The sequence below is a fragment of the Rattus norvegicus genome, chromosome 18 (assembly GCF_036323735.1).
Source record: "Rattus norvegicus strain BN/NHsdMcwi chromosome 18, GRCr8, whole genome shotgun sequence".
Lineage (NCBI taxonomy): Eukaryota > Metazoa > Chordata > Mammalia > Rodentia > Muridae > Rattus > Rattus norvegicus.
In genome coordinates, this window is record NC_086036.1 from 82,191,738 (window position 1) to 82,208,432 (window position 16,695).

A 16,695-nucleotide genomic window follows, 5' to 3' on the forward strand; every position below is an offset into this window, starting at 1 on the left:
TCACCCTCCTCTTCAGCTCCCTTAATTTTTCCCCCTAATTCAACTATAGGGGCTCCCGACTTCAGTTCAATGGTTGGGTAAAAGTATCTGCATCTGTTTCAGTCAGCTGCTGGTAGGGCCTCTCAGAGGATGTTAGTCTCCTGTCTATAAGCACATCATAGCATCAGTAATAGTGTCAGGCCTTGATGCCCCCCCCAACCCCTTATGAGATGGATCCCATGTTGGGCAGGTCACTGGGAAGCTTTCTTTTTTTTCCTTCAGTCAACATTTTTGTCCCTGCAGTTCTTTTAGACAGGAACAATTCTGGGTCAGAAAATTTGACTGCAGGTTTATATCTGTGCCCATATACTTGGGGCCCTGTCTATCTATTGGAGGTGGACCTTTTGAGCTCCCTCTTCCCTCTGTTGGGCATTTTGGCTAAGATCAACACCCAGTGAGTCCTGAGAGTCTCTCACTTTCCTTCCACGTATCTGGTACTTTCTAGAGGGTCTCCCAGAACCTGCTTATTTCCATTCATTCCCATGGCCCTCTGGGCTTCTCTCCTGATACCCCCAATACTTGATTTGGGGGCTTAGGTCTCTGCAAGGGGGCATACACTTTTAATCCTTGGAGACAAAGAAAAACAGATCTTTGAGTTTAAGAACATCCTGGGACAGAGCAAGTTCTAGGTGAAAAAAAACGTTAGTTCAGGTGTGGTCATACAAATCTTTAATTCTAGAGACATGCAGACTTCTTTGTGTTCAAGTACAGAGCAAGTTACAGGACAGCCAAGCTTAGGCAGTAAGGGAATTGGAAAACAGAAAGTGGGTAATAGAATAATGGGGGCCATGTTCCAGCTGCAGCAAGCAGCAGGACTCTACAGCTTTGGCCTCGTGGCTTTGGCTTTAGAGTCCAGAATAGAAGCAAATACTGAGACCGGTTATGATGGTTAACTGGAGTTTAGAAATTAGCGATGATTAAGGAGAGACCAGAATCCCTGAGGTGAAATCCGGAAAGTGTTTTCTGAGAGTACACAGAGGCTGTGTTCCAGGGATAGCTAAGGTTATGCTTCATGCTGCAGCTGGACTTGGAAATGTGCAAGAATCACTCAGGTAGTACTGGTTTTTGAAGGCATAAAGGTGTCTAGGAGAGTAGCTGAGGCTTGAAACTGTTGGAGGGCGGGAAGGCCCTTGGTGAAGGTGCAGCTCCAGTTGCAGTTTATGGACCAGGACTGAAGGGGTCATGCAAAGAAGTTGAGGGTCAGCGCTATGCAAAGAACCAATGAGAGGCTATTGGTGACTCCTATTTGCAGGAGAAGATCCCAGTGTATTGGAGATGCCACTACCGTGGCATTATCACCAACAACAGCTGCAGCACTAGAATGAAGTCAACCAAAGCCTTCAGTGCTAACAAAGTCAGAGATGAAAATATGACCTAAGCCATTGGAAGAGCCCAGAAGATAATGTATGGAATAAGAACTGTTGAAATTGTCTTGGAGACCTCCAGAGGTTGGAGGTGCCACAGCTGTGTGATATCTGATGAGGAGAACTGCTAACAGTGAGTGGAACCAGCCTATGAAAAAGAAGTTTGTTGTAGTCAAACAGTTAAGTGATTAGATAAATCTCAGAAGAGACTTTGAACTTTAAACTGTTAACATTGTTGAGACTGTTATAGACTGTGGGGACTTTGGATGTTGGGCAAAATATATGCTTTATTATACTATGACTAGGTAGGGCCCCCAAGACTCCTGTGTTTGAACAAGCCAATGGGGGCCAGAGAGTAGAATACGATGGTTTGAATATACTTGTCCCAGGAAGTGGAACTATTAGGAGACATGGCCTTGTTGGAGTAGGTGTGGCTTTGCTGGAGGAACTGTGTCACTGTGGTTGTGGGATTTAAGTCCCTCATTCTAGCCAGTCTTCTCCTAGTGCCATGTTCCTGCCTTGATGATAATGGACTGAACCTCTGAACCTATAAGCCAGACCCAATTAAATGTTGTCCTTTATAAGAGTTTCCTTGGTTATGGTATCTGTTCATAGCAGTAAAACCCTAACTAAGACACTAGCCTAAACAATTCTTAATAATAAAAGATCTTCTAGGTGATTTACCATGTCTGTTCTTCTCTAGCAGAAAGGCCGTTGATCCAGATGAGAGAGAAGGCAGAGATAAACTGGGAGGAAATGAGGAAGGGGAGGAAATGAGGAAGGGGAGATTGTACTTGGAGTTTAATAAAACGGAAAAATAAATGCTAATTAAAAATTAAAATAAAATAAGTAGTAGAAATGATCAAGGAAGACAACAGGGAGTCAATCACTGGCCTCCATACAAACTCTCACATGTGTGCACTCACACACACACTCATTCGCAGGCATACTCACTCACACTACTATGCACAGACTCAAACAAATATACACACAATCACACAGAGACACACACATTCACTCACAGACTCACTCACACACGCACACACTCACACATGTACATACACATACATGCATACACATTCATACCCACACACATTTACATACATATACATGCATACACACACACACACACACACACACACACACACGAAGACAACGAAACATACTGATATGTCTGTTTCCAAACACTGATATGTGCATATGTGCTGGGCTAGTTTAGTTTTAAAACACAAACATCAAAATAAAGCAAAATAGTGAGACCAAATGATCTTTCGCTATTTTTATCAATGCTTGCCAAAGGGAGATGTCTAAATGCATCAGTCAAGCAGGACAAATGCAGTCCTGTTATTCATATAAAATAAACAATAGTATGAAAATTGGTGATTAAGACTGAAAATGTGGACTATACCTACTCCCAGGCAGAGAAAATACTGTAGCTAAACTGAACACCGTACTTTGTCCTTACACAGTTTCTATCCTAACTGGAGATAATCTATCTTTTTCTTTTTGTAAAACTGGTTCTCAACTACATTTTCCTCCTGCACCTCTGCACTGTTATGGCCAGCCCTGGACAACTCACAGCTTGCATCTGCTCACTTATTTGATACCACTCAATTTGTCTGGCACATCACTTGTTTCAGACAGTCTTTACACGTTGTAGGTGAGGTCCCAGATGTGTGTCCTGGCTATTACTCCATAAAAATGGTAGCAACAGGCACATAAAGCAAGGAGTGAACTTGTACATGCTTAGCTGCAAGGCACCCTTGCCTGTACTCAGTTATGCAGGGTGAACTGTGGAGACCATGTTTCTAGGGCTTATCATTGTAAACCACCTGCCAAGGTTTGCATCGTGCCTGTTTTGAGACACCTTTTTATTTCAACTGAGCCGGCATACAATAATTCATATTAGCCTCCAGAGGATCTTGTGATTAATGTTTATGCTCTCTGAAGCATTCATGCTAATGCACGAGCCATTTCTACACGGACAGAGGGGGAAATATGAATGAAGCAAGTAATTTGTTATACATCCCATATCCAACCATCAGGAAAGGACTCTCCCTTTGAATGGTTTTCATCTGCCCTGAGTGCTGAGCAGCCATGCCTGCCATGGTAGGGGTATGATAATTTCCTGAAGCTTTCTGAGCTTGCCAACTGCAAGATTACTCCTGATGCTAGTTAATAAATAATGTATGGACCGTTATTAGATTCAAAATTGTAGGTTCCTTTTAGAGAGTGAAAATGTGCCAAATCATCAGAGAATTGTTATATTAAATCGGGAAAACAGAAAGTTGGGGAAGTTGTTAGAAGGAGGAGAGGGGAAAATGGCGACCTGGTAAAGTTATGAATGGAAAACTGTGGAACTATTGGTAGCTGATGGCCCCTGTGGTAGTAGCGTCATTTCACTTGGAGATGGTTTCTCCCAGTTGGAATATGGTTCCCCATATTCCAGTGGAAGGACCCATATTCTCGTGCACATGAACAATATCAATTGGATAAGTAGAATGGACAGTAAACAGAGAGGACATGAGGTTGAGAGAGGATGACCCTGGGGGATCCATGGGGGATTGGAGAGAAGAGATGGGGCTGGTGGATATGATCACAATGCATTGTATGCATGTATGAAATTCTCCAATAAGTCATCGACCCCTTTAATACCAACTTTCTTTTCTGACTGATATCACTTTATCACATTGTTAACTTAAGAAAGATAAGGTGCAAATATCTAGGTTTGGAAAATTTGGGTTCAAGTCTAAAATCCTTTCTTAATTGAAATGCATACCTACATATATTCTACAAATCAAATTCTCACATATATGCCTATGCGCCTATATCCATCAGCTCTGTCTCTCATCTAAGTATGATTGACACCCATCAGAAAATTATATACATGCATTGATATTATTTTAAAAAAACACATATAAATACAAAACTTCAAGACCTTTACAGGTGTCACTAGAACCAAGGTAGAAGAACAAAAAGCAAATCCTTTGGACTTTGCAGGGCCTTTTGTCTCTGTCCCGCCAACTCCTGTCCTCTCCCAAGAAAACTCAGAAAAAATTAAGAATAAAAAAAGAAGTGAAACATAAATGTGCAAAACCATATGCTTTTCTTTTTTGGAGTTCGCTTTCTTTGATTTTACTTTAAGCCCTTTAAAACACGTTGGATCTGTAGTCTCTCTCAATTGGTACATTCAGTGTTCCAAAAGTACAGCGTTTATTCAAAAAATCTGTCAGAAATTGATATAAATTTGAATTCCTTTGAAGTTCTGTGAGTTATTTCATAGTAAAAATCATACAGTACACACACACACACACACACACACACACACACACACAGAGCGCACACCCTCAAGCACATGTGCGCACGAGCACGCACACAGGCGAAGCAATTGATTCACACACGAGTAAGTGGATTGTGCTTTGCTCTCTGTGTAGCAGCTTCCTGTGTAATGGTTTACAAAGCAGTGTCCCCAAAGAAAACATAACCTAATCCAAATGTTTTTCCTCATAATTCACTAGATTTTCATGGCATGCTTTGATGGCTTTGGGACTTCTCAATTTTAGGTTGAGAAGCAGACTTGCATGTGTTAGAAGCATCAAGATACCCAGGAGCCTTTCCTGCCATTGCTCACATTTCATTCAGAGAAGGGTCCTTGCCCGCACTCAGAAATGGTCCATCTGGAGAAGATGCACATACAAGTGCAGGAGGGTCCCAAGTACCATGCATCTGTCCTCTTCAGAGCCAAAATGGACATGAGCCAATTGGATCTATATACTCAGCCTACTCACTTATGAACAAGTGGCCTTATGTCTTGTCAGTGAGCTGCTTGTAAAACAGTGAATATCTAGGTCTTCAAGAACCAGGCATCGTCTCTGCCTGTGATTTGTCCAGTGAGAACTTGATGTGGACAAAGATGATGTTATTGTCCCTGTGGAGATGGGGGGGGGGTTAAATGATTGATATTTGATCAATGAGCATATAAAAATTAACAAATGTCATTGAAAGAGTATGGCTGGATTGACACAAAATGAAGATGCTTTGTGTCTTTCTTCCAACCACTTTCCTATTCACTTTGTTTGATTTCAGCAATCTCAAGAGCCTGCATTTCAAAATGACTTTTTATCCCCACTGCTATAAGAAGTGCCCTTTAGAAGTCTAAACAAAATAATGTCATCTGTGTCCTTATGACATTGAGCTTTGCATTATCCAACCCCCACCCTCAAAATGAAATGGGTGTGCTAAGATTGAATGCCATCAGAACACAGGCTAGTAATGAAAGGTGTTGGCTCAAACTCTCTCTTCAAACAACCCTGCAACCCCACATGAATCAAGACGTTTCGTCTAATTGTATTTCATGCCACCCTTCATAGTGATTGCCAATAAGATATTTCATTCTAATTAAATATTTAAACATTATCATTTTATAGAAAAATTTAAATTACCCACAAAGTCAAATACATTTAAAGCTCCAATGTGGGTCTGTGCCCCCAGTGTAACAGTTGGCACTTCTCTGAAGCTCCTGGTGGGTTAGAAGCATGATGCTTCTCAAGCTGACTGGATGCTCATTTCACCTGGACCACACAGGTTTCCTGGAACTTGTCCTTACTCTCACAGAAAGGGAACTTGCTAAATGACAAAGGAAATTGTTTGTTGCCCTGCTATTCACTATATTACAGCTCAGAAAACAGTGAATGCTTTGCTAAAGAGACATCTAGAGCCACTGCAGGAAACTCAACTGAGGTTTGTAGCCTGGGGGAGTGATTTTAGGCATTAGAATGCTACATTGTTTCAGATCATGGTTTGTATCATCTGAATATTTTTAAATGCCCTGTACATATGTGGTAGTTAGTTTCACAGTGTTACCTAAGAAGTGACTTCTGGTCCTGGAAGTTTGCATATATTATCTGTGGGTCTTTTCCACTGTAATATACCCAAACCTGGACAGTGATGTTGTAGGACTAAATCTGGACCAAGAGGCAAAATCCTCTCACATCTTCCCTGGATAGCAGTTACTGAGTTTGGAAGGCCTTCAAGAGCACACTGTTGTTCAGAGACTAACAACGAGGATTCACGGAACTAGATCACACTGGTCTACATTTAGATAGTTTAGCATAGTTACAAGAAAATGATTAGAGCCAAGAACAAGAAGAGGTGTGTGGGAGCAGGAGAGATGAGAGGCAGAGCTTCCGTAATCCTCCTCCAGCAAGTTACAGCTTTGGTGATGTCTGCTAGCAGTAATGTATGATAACACCCAAGGTTACTGCCAATCAAAGGCCCTCACTGAGCCATTCTTGTCCAGACATTTTCCTGAAGTTTTCACACATAGTTGTCCTTAATCCTCTGTGTGTCCAGATTTAGACTCTGGATGTTCTCTAACCTAAAGCTTATCATATGGCCCATGACCCTTTCCACCAATCACACTATTAAGTTAGGTGTAATACCTCTCTCTCTCTCTCTCTCTCTCTCTCTCTCTCTCTCTCTCTCTCTCTGTGTGTGTGTGTGTGTGTGTGTGTGTGTGTATGTGTGTGTGTGTGTGTGTGTGTGTGTGTGTGTTTACATTTAACATTCTGACTCCAATCCATGTTTTTTCCTTTGTGTAGGTATAAGAATGAGAATTTGGGCATGGATAGTCTGTCAGGGAGCTGTTCCCCGACTCTCTGTCCTTCAGTGGTTATGGGATGCCTACAGTTCTTTAAATGTGGTGGGATATTGTTAGCACTTCCTTCATCTATGTTAGAGTCTTTGCAAGTTTGGTACTCTACAAGTTTTGTGCAGGTAACCACACTGTGGAGAGCTCATGGATTCAAGCTACTCGTCCTGCCCAGAGAGCACAATTTTATAGCAGTCCTCCTGGGTTGTTGCTCTCACTTTCTGGCCTTGCTTTCTCAATGTTCCCTGAGCCTTGGATATAAGGAATGTGTTACAGATGTCACTTTTGGGAATAAGCATGCCAAAGTCACTTTTTCTTGGCACTTTGACTAGGTATTATTATCTATAATAATTTCTGTCTGCTTCAAAGTAGAATCTTCCTTGAGGAGGCATGGTAGCCACACTATCTACAGGTAAATATCTCTTGCCTTGAAAGAGAATGAACTTTTGCTAGAACTTACAGCCAAAATAATTGAGACCACTAAAGACTATGTACTTGACTTGGTATCCTACTGTGTACTTGCTCTGCTTAAGTGAAACCTGCTTGCATCTAATCAAACCTACTCTGCCTTGGAGCTCCCATACAATCAGCCTGAATGACTTAAATTAAATGTATAGTTTTAATTTTGAGATATGATATTTACTCTTCTATGCCCCTGACCCAGAATAAAGCATGTGTGTATATGTAGGTGTGTGTGTGTATGTGTGCGCGCGCACGCGTGTGTGTGTGTGTGTGTGTGTGTGTGTGTGTGTGTGTGTGTGTGTGTGAGAGAGAGAGAGAGAGAGAGAGAGAGAGAGAGAGTGTGTATTGTGTTGTAGTAATTGCTTGTTTGCTGAAAGTAATCAATAGATTAAAAGCCATTTTATTCAGAAATATCCTAAATGTTGGAAGCAACAAATGGATATACACTGGTAACATCTGTTTATAGTTTTGAACCATCTTGGGTCTGTTGAACTCAATCAAGTAACTGCTTACCTTGTAAAACTCTATAAGGAATCTTCCGCTTCTTTTCATATCATTTTTCCCATGCTGTTTTATATACTCAAAGCAAAGCCCCTTGTTAGGAACAGATCCTGGTATAGCCCAGACTATGACATAGGCACAGATATGGAGCAGGCAAAATAACTATAGTGGTTTAAATGAAAATGGTCCCCACAGACTCACATGTTTGGATGTTTGGTCACCAGTTGCCAGGATATCTTAGGAAGGATTAAGATTGTTCTCACTGTTGGAAATGTCTTACTCTTGCTGGTGGAGGTGTGTCACTAGGGGTAAACTTTGAGATCTCAAAAGTTTTGGTCTTTCTACTTGGCTCACTCTCTCTGCCTGATAGTGGTCTCAACATGCATCCTTCAGATGCTGCCCCAGCACCATGTCTGCCTGCCTGCTGCCATGCTCCCCGCCATAGTCATGGACCCTACTATACTCTCAAAACGCAAGTTCCAAATTAGATGTATTATTTCATAAGTTGGCTTGATTATGGCATTTCTTTACGATAATAAAAGAGTAACAGCCAGGTGAGACCCACAACAGACAGGCTACAAACAGGCAAGTATCTGTACAATACTGGCAGATGGACGACACAGAGGAAAGAGTGAAGCATTCATAGTTTGGGCTTGCTCTTTGTCAAATTGGTCTTTGTCAAACTAATCTTTCCATTGTGTGACATCTACACACAGTTGATGATGAGGGTAAGCATTTGGAAGTAGTGAAATACTTTTACACTTTAATCCAATAGCTTTCTTCTAACGCCAACAATTTCTGCAACCACAGACCTTGACTATTTTACAGTGCCAAGTATGAGTTACCTGCTGTTGGGCAGGCCTTAAACCCATAAGTCAGACATTGTTTCTCCTCAAGGTATTTGCGCTGTTAATGCATCTTGACATCTTTAGATGCTTCCTGTGATGGTGATGGTGGTGGCGATGGTGATGATGGCGATGACGATGGTGATGGTGATAAAAACTGGGGTTCCGCTATATAGTTCAAGGTGACCTTGAACTTGTGTCTCCTTACCCACGCCTTCTAAGTCCTTGATTTCAGACATGTAGCCACATGCCTAGATATCCGGAGGCTAAAAGACATGAGCATTCTGATGTCATCAGGAAAGTGCTAAGTGTCCTCCTGCTTTCCAGCAGACTATTCCTTTGTGTAGCTGTGCTACCCTTGGGTAGGTAGCCCAGGAAATCTCAGAGTTCATCTTCATATGGATCCACCGCATGTTCTTAGCTTACGTCTTATTTTCCTTTGGTTACTTGTGAGAAAATCAAATGGGTGCTTTTTACATTTATTCTATTTTATTGAGAATTTTCATACATGAATACTGCATAAAATCAGATTAGACATAAAAAAATTGTACGTACTAAATTTGGTGCACTTTTTATTTGTTTAAATGGCAAGAGGTGGTAAATCCGCCATTGACAATATCTTAGGGGAAAGAAAGGTATATTATCTTTCAAAACAGGGAAATGTTTGAGGATGGAAAAAATGGCATGTTTTCTTTCTCCGGATACTGTTTGGCTATCTGTACAGAAACGATGGAGACAATTTCAGCCTTCATTGTTGTGATTTAAAAGCATACATCTGTGTATAATTTGCTTTTTATCTCAAATCCTTAACTATCACTCTCTGTGGGTTTAAGATCCCTCTCTGACCCCTGCTTGCCTCAGAAGTGTCATTTTGATTCTGTACCTTCAGCTCCCGAGCTCCACAAAGCACTCAGACACCACCTGTCAGTAATTTGCTGTATGTTGGCTTAATTTTCACTTTTCTCCTTCTCTTTCAGATAGACCGGTGACTCACCTTCAGTTATCACTCACCACAGATCCTGCGGTTCTACTGGGAAGGCCTTTACATTGCCCTGTAAGTCTCCTATGTGTTTACTGCTGTGAAGCAGAAATAGAGACACAGAGAGACCATTTTATTATTCCCTGTAATTACTGCCTTTTCTAAAAGCACCCTAAACCAGGCATAAACGGTTCCTGTTTTGACACACAGAGTTCTTGTTCGAGATCAGGTCCAGGTCCGTGCACATGCAAGGCACAGGTGCTCTACCACTGAACTACATTTCCATTCTCTGGCTTCCTTTATGTTATCAACTGAAGGCTATAGGCGTGTGGCAGAACATTCACTGATTGTTAAAAGAATGTTGATAATGATCAGGTAGGATTTAGAATATAAATCAACCATATCAGAATATGGGAATTACTGTTTTTTTGTAAGTATTTTTCTTCTTTCTTTTCCTGTTCATTACAAATAGTATGAGGATTAAAATTCCCTAATAGCCATTGATAACCAAATGATCAGATGTGTTCTAGTCAGTACAGCTAGAGTATTTAATAATCAAAAACCTTAGCAACTCATAACACAAGACTCATATGTGGGTTAAATGTGCATACAAGTCAGTAGTTCTCTTCTGTATTCCCTCGTCTTGGTCCTAAGCTGGTGGAATAGCCACCCAATATCTACCATGTGGCAGCAAAAGTGGCCCAGTGGCGAGGTGAGTCTCACCAGATATGGGTCACTTATGGTTACATGCTTCCAAAGAATGACTCATACTGTCCACTCAGGCACAAGAAGGGGCTCCCAGGGATAGAGCCATCCAGTGCTCAGGGTATATATTTACTGACTACAGACACTGACTTCATAAGACACTTGTCCAAGTTCCGAACTCACAGAGCACACTGATTGAATCCTAATAAACATAGTTCTTGATGCCGGACTGCGAACAAGTCATTTTGTTTGACTTGGTTCCTGTTTCTATAGAGTTTACAATTGCTTTATTTTAGATTTTCACCTGAAATTCTGTTAGAGAAGCAACGAATATCAATATCCTGAACTCATTAAGAGTAGTGCAAATATCTAACACTATTTCTTTTAATTTAAGCTCATTGTAGTTGTTCTCATCCCCATTCTTCTCTTTCCACTCTCCCTCTCCCACTAAAATTTCTCTTCGTTTCATCAAGGCCCACTCCCCATGTTTTGTGCCTTTATGTGTGCAGCCTAATGAGTTTATTTAGAGTTGCTTGTACTGGTGTAGATAATGTCAGAGATTTTTTTAATAGAAGAGTGGCAGCTAATTTTAAGTGGATGCCAGCTTAATGATAAATTTATTTCTTATATAATCACAATATCTCAATTTACATAAATACGTGCAATTTATACCATATACCTGTAGAAAAAAAATCTCATCACATGTTAAGAAAAGGCAGTTGCTTTAAAAAGGATTTATTTATTTAATGATTATTAGTGTTTTGCTTACGTGGGTATCTGTGTAAATCATGCAGACTTGGTGTCCATGGAGGTCAGAAGAGATCGCTGGATCTATTGGAAGTGGAGTTAAGGATGGCCTGAGCTGTCATGTTGGTGCTGGACACTAAACCAAGGAGTTCTGCAACAGCAACAAGAGAACTTAACCCCCGAGCCATCACCCTACCCCTTCTTATCTTTTAACCTTTTAAAATATAAATATATTGTTAAACTTACAAATCCAACAACCATGTGAATTGTATATAATTGTAAGAATTTGTGATAAAAGTATTCACCCTGGAATAGTTACATTGTAGCAAGTAAGGTAAAGGGTGCTATTGTTTTTTTTTTTTTTTTTTTTTTTTTTTTTAAACCAAGCCCAGATTCTGGAACTTAATTTAGAGACTTAATCCCAGAAAGGAGTGAACTCTGAAATTTCTTTCAAACTTTTCCCTTCAGAGTCAATAGCTGACATTTTGGCGTGCATACCAAATGTTGATGACAAAATAGTTCATGTTTCTAAAAAGAATTCATCACTTTCTTCTGGGCATCCTCTAGGTAAACTCAGAACAGTGGATTTCAAATTTCATTATTCACTTTAAAAAGTAGCCGCTTTTATCACACTAAAAGCAAGACGGAAGAGAGCAATGGAAACAACAAACATTAACAATCATTACTGTACTTCCCTTGCATTGTCAGTCACGTTACACTCCGAGGGTTATAAAGAATAAATTATAGAAGAGATTATGTGATCAGTTCCTAATTCTTTCCCTCAGGAACTGAGAGCCTGGGATGTGAGAGTATTTCTTCGTTGGAGAGATAAGACTTCCATGCTGCTGCTGCTGATCTACGCTGTGGTGTTTCTAGTAAGGAAGACTGGATATGACGCTGAGGGATGAGCCTGATGGTTGTTTTGAGTCATTTTGCAAACGTATCCCCATATGTGTCTCCATCTCCCATTTAAAGTGTCAATCACAATCAACACTGTGGTTCTGTCATTTGCAATGTTTTCAGCATCCTAGAGCTCACTGTAAGCGTATCTTTACTCTATCACAAGCCCCGTGACTGAGGATTGAGTAGCTCTCTGGGAATTTGATTACCTATACTCCATGTACAACATTAGCTCTTTGTACTAAAATTATACAAATTGAATGATTTTTTTCTGAGCTTTGCATCACTATGTTTTTTGTTAATTGGAAGTAATCATAACCAATATACATGGACATAGGAAGAATATATGAGTAAAATATATGTGCATCCACAGCACATACATAGTTACAAGATAAGTGCCAAATATATGTGTACCCATAGCCACCATTAGCTTCCCGCAGCTGTGATAAAACTCCTGGGGTAGACATATTTAAAGGATGCAAGGCTTATGCTGAGTTGTGATCTCATCAGTGTTGATGTGCATTTGCCCAATGCTTATAGCAACGCAGAACATCATGGATGGAAGAACACGTTAGAAAAACATTGCTAACCTTATGACAGCTGGGAAGCAAAGGAGAGAAAGACAAGGGGCAGGGCCTAATACTTCCTTGCTGAGCGCACACTAAGAAGCTAATTTTGTAGATGTCACTTGCAATGGGTTTCATTGTCTCAGTGATGCCATAGTGTGGTCACCAATTGGGCTTTAGAAGATAAAATGACATCTCTGTGAATCTATCATCATGGGTAACAGTGATCTCATGCTGAGAAAATTAGCTGGAACTCTGAGTATGCAAAGATGTGCAGAATTCTAAAGAGACCTGGCCTTTGGCATGAGGTTCACAAGTTTTCTCTAACAAAATAGGTGTTTAACAGGCATGATCTCCGAAGAAATACTTTATGGCTATCAGAGGAATGGAATTAGGGCTGAAACATGCCAGGCCAAGAACAGATGAAAATCTCACATTATTACTGCATGAAACTACTCAAACTGCTTCTTTTTCAAACATTGGAGATCCTTATTGGAACATCTGTCTCATTTTTCTCAGGTCCAGATTTGAATGAGCACACACAAACACACAGACACACTGACATACAGACAGACACACAGACAAAGGCACATAGACATAGAGGCCAAAAGAGATACACTAACACCACACACACACACACACACACACACACACACACACACACACACACACAAAACCACCAAGAGCAATAGCAAGTCTTTGTAGTTGAGAATGAAGAAAATATCATCCATCAATCTACCTATTTATCTATCTATCTATCTATCTATCTATCTATCTATCTATCTATCTATCTATCATCTATCTATCTATCAATCATCTATAATCTATCAATCTACCTACCTACCTACCTATCTATCTATCATCTATTTATCTATAATTTATAAATATCTATTTATTAGTTTTCTATCTTCATCTCAAATGTCATCTATGTAACTATCCTGGAGATCATAATCTATTTCCTAGTCTATTGCATTCACATATTAGTTTACCCTGGGCAATAATTTCCCCCATTTCTCTTATGCCTATATAAAGAAATTTCTGTTTTCCTCTTTTGTTTCCTTGTTTGAAGTTTAAAATTCATGCTGACTGTGGGAAGATATCCAGTCTTTTCTTGTCCTCGTGGACACTGCTGGCCTTGAGAACACTCTCAGGTTTCCAAAGGAGAACAAATAAAATGGACGATTCTGAAAGGTAGTGGGCACACCTTGTGGTGTCTCCTCCTCAAGCTGGGTGGGAGCAACCCTTTCTGCTGCAGGAAAGAGGATCTATTTTTCTCAAATCTGCATGAAGTTCCAGCATTCATTCATTTCACAAGGAAACTGTGTCTCCTAATTAAGGTTATTTTCAAAATACTACATCCATACACCATAAAAAGGATTCAAAAATAGAAGGCCCAGGAGATGACTCAGCAGGTGAAGATTCTTGGCAGGAAGCAGGCAAGCCTAACAACCCTGTGTCTGATCCCTGAAACTCACATGGTGAAAAGAGAGATCTGACTCCCGCAAACTATTGTCGAACATCCACAGGCTTGGTATGGAGCTTCCAAGCCTGCCCACCCCTACTATATAAACACAAAATAAATTAATTAAACTTCTAATAATACAGAAACACATAGGAATGGGAATGCGAGTAACAGTCCTTTGCCCTACAGAGGCCTAGTGTCTTGTAAAAAAATTTTTTTTACCCGTTTTTGACTTTTTTAGGATAGGGTTTCTCTATGTATCCCTGGCTGTCCTAAAACTTGGTGTGTAAACCACGTTAGCCTCAAACCCAGAAATCCACTGGCATCTGTCTCCCAAGTGCTAAGATTAAAGTGTGGTGCACCCCTGTGCCCATCTATTATAAATATTTTGAAAAATGTTTTTGTCATGTTTCATTTATTTTTTTTAAGTCCCAAAGTCATGTGAGTGACATGATTCTGTCTAGCTGCAAATTTACCAACTTTATTCAATGCATATTTGTTTTCTACCTAAAAGCTGGAGATAAAACTCAAAAGTATTAGATTTATCCCACTTTTCTCCAATTTGTATATTAGAATTGTTAAAATATAATTGCTGTATGCAAATTACATTACTTGCTTTACGTTAGTAATAATATGTTACTTTGCTAATCATTTCAACAAGCAATTCCACAGCTTTAATGTAAAAGGGAATATGAGAAATATTCCACTCTCTCTCTACATGTCATGAGATCCATTTTTATTGTCTTGACATGAATTTTCCATGTCAATGTTTTTGCAAAAATGTTGTCTGAACTTTATGCTCAGCAGAAGCTACTTGATTTTTGTGCGCTTAGAAAAGAAATGTAAGGTTTTTAGGTACATGCACGATATAGGCTAAATTAAAACTTTTCTGTCCACTAAAAATTTCAGGTTATATGGTAGAAATGTTAACATACCAGGAAGGTGAGAAAACACTATAAAAAATAGCCAGAAGAAAATTTTTTTAAAAAATTGTGATAACAGAAAAATAAAATGATTGAATAATTATCAACTGAGACCAAAAAACAACTAGACAAACTTCATAAAAAGGGAAAGCAGAGTGTTTTGATATGAATGATCCACAGAAGGGACAATGATAACAGAGAAAGTTGCTTCTGTAAACTGAGCGTCATCCCTTACCTACACTAAACCCATAGGACTAGGACTCTATTCTTTTTTTTATTGGATATTTTGTTAATTTACATTTCAAATGTTATTCCCCTTCCCCGTTTCTCCTCCTCAAACTGCCCTATCTCATCCCCCTTCCCCTGCTTCTATGAGGGGGCTTCCCTACCCACTCACCCACTCCTGCCTCACTGCCCTGACATTCCCCTACACTGGGCCATTGAGCCTCCACAGGAATGAGGTCCTCCCCTCCTATTGATGCCCAACAAGGCCATCCTCTGCTACATATGCAGCTGGAGCCATGGGTCCCTCCATGTGTACTCTTTGATTGGTGGTTTAGTCCCTGGGAGCCCTGAGGAGTGTGGTTGGTTGATTTTTTTTCCTATGGGGTTGCAAATCCTTTCAGCTCCTTCAGTGCTTTCCCCTAACTCTCCCATTGGGGTTCCTGTGCTCAGATGGCTGGCTGAGAGCATCTGCCTCTGTATTGGTCAGTCTCTGGCAGAGCCTCTCAGGAGACATCTATATCAGGCTCCTACCAGCAATCACTTCTTGGCATCACCAATAGTTTCTGGGTTCAGTGGCTGCATATGGGATAGGTCCCTAAGTGGATCAGTCTCTGGATGGCCTTTCCTTCAGTCTCTGCCCCATTCTTTGTCCCTGCATTTCCTTTAGACGGGTGCAATTAGCTCACACAATAAAGGCAGGCTCTACATTGAGAGTGGTACAACCAAAACATCATCTAATTGGTGGAGTTGAATGATGTTAGCACTGTTATATTATTAATGTTCTGAGATTTCTTGTTCTTCCGTTAATCACTTTCTTTCTTTGTCCATGCAAAGAGTCGTTCAGCCATTCCCATCTTGAACATGACCGCCTATCCATGACAGTGTATCCTTGAAGGGCACCTGTTTGGAAGGCTTTGTGAAACTTCAGTTTACTCCATTATGCAATTGTCTCTTCACTTTTGTTTCAGGCAATGTTTAGACCTCTTGAAAAAAAAGGTAACAAATGCAAGCACAATTTCAAAATATCCTCAAAATGCCCAATGGCATGGGAAAGGGGATAAAGAATCTCAAAGAGTCTACCAGTCATATAGATACATTATATACTCAAGCAGAAGCTTCTCGATTTCTGTGCATTTGAAAAAGAAGCATAAGATTTTAAATATGTTTATGATAGGCAAAATAAAACAATTTATCTATTAAAAAGTCAGGTTATTTGAATATATATATTCAAAATATTGTTAATCAATTTTTCTTGTTGAATGAATTTCATCCTACTTTCTGTTTGTTAATAAATGTATTTAAATTATTCAACCCATTTCTCAAAACT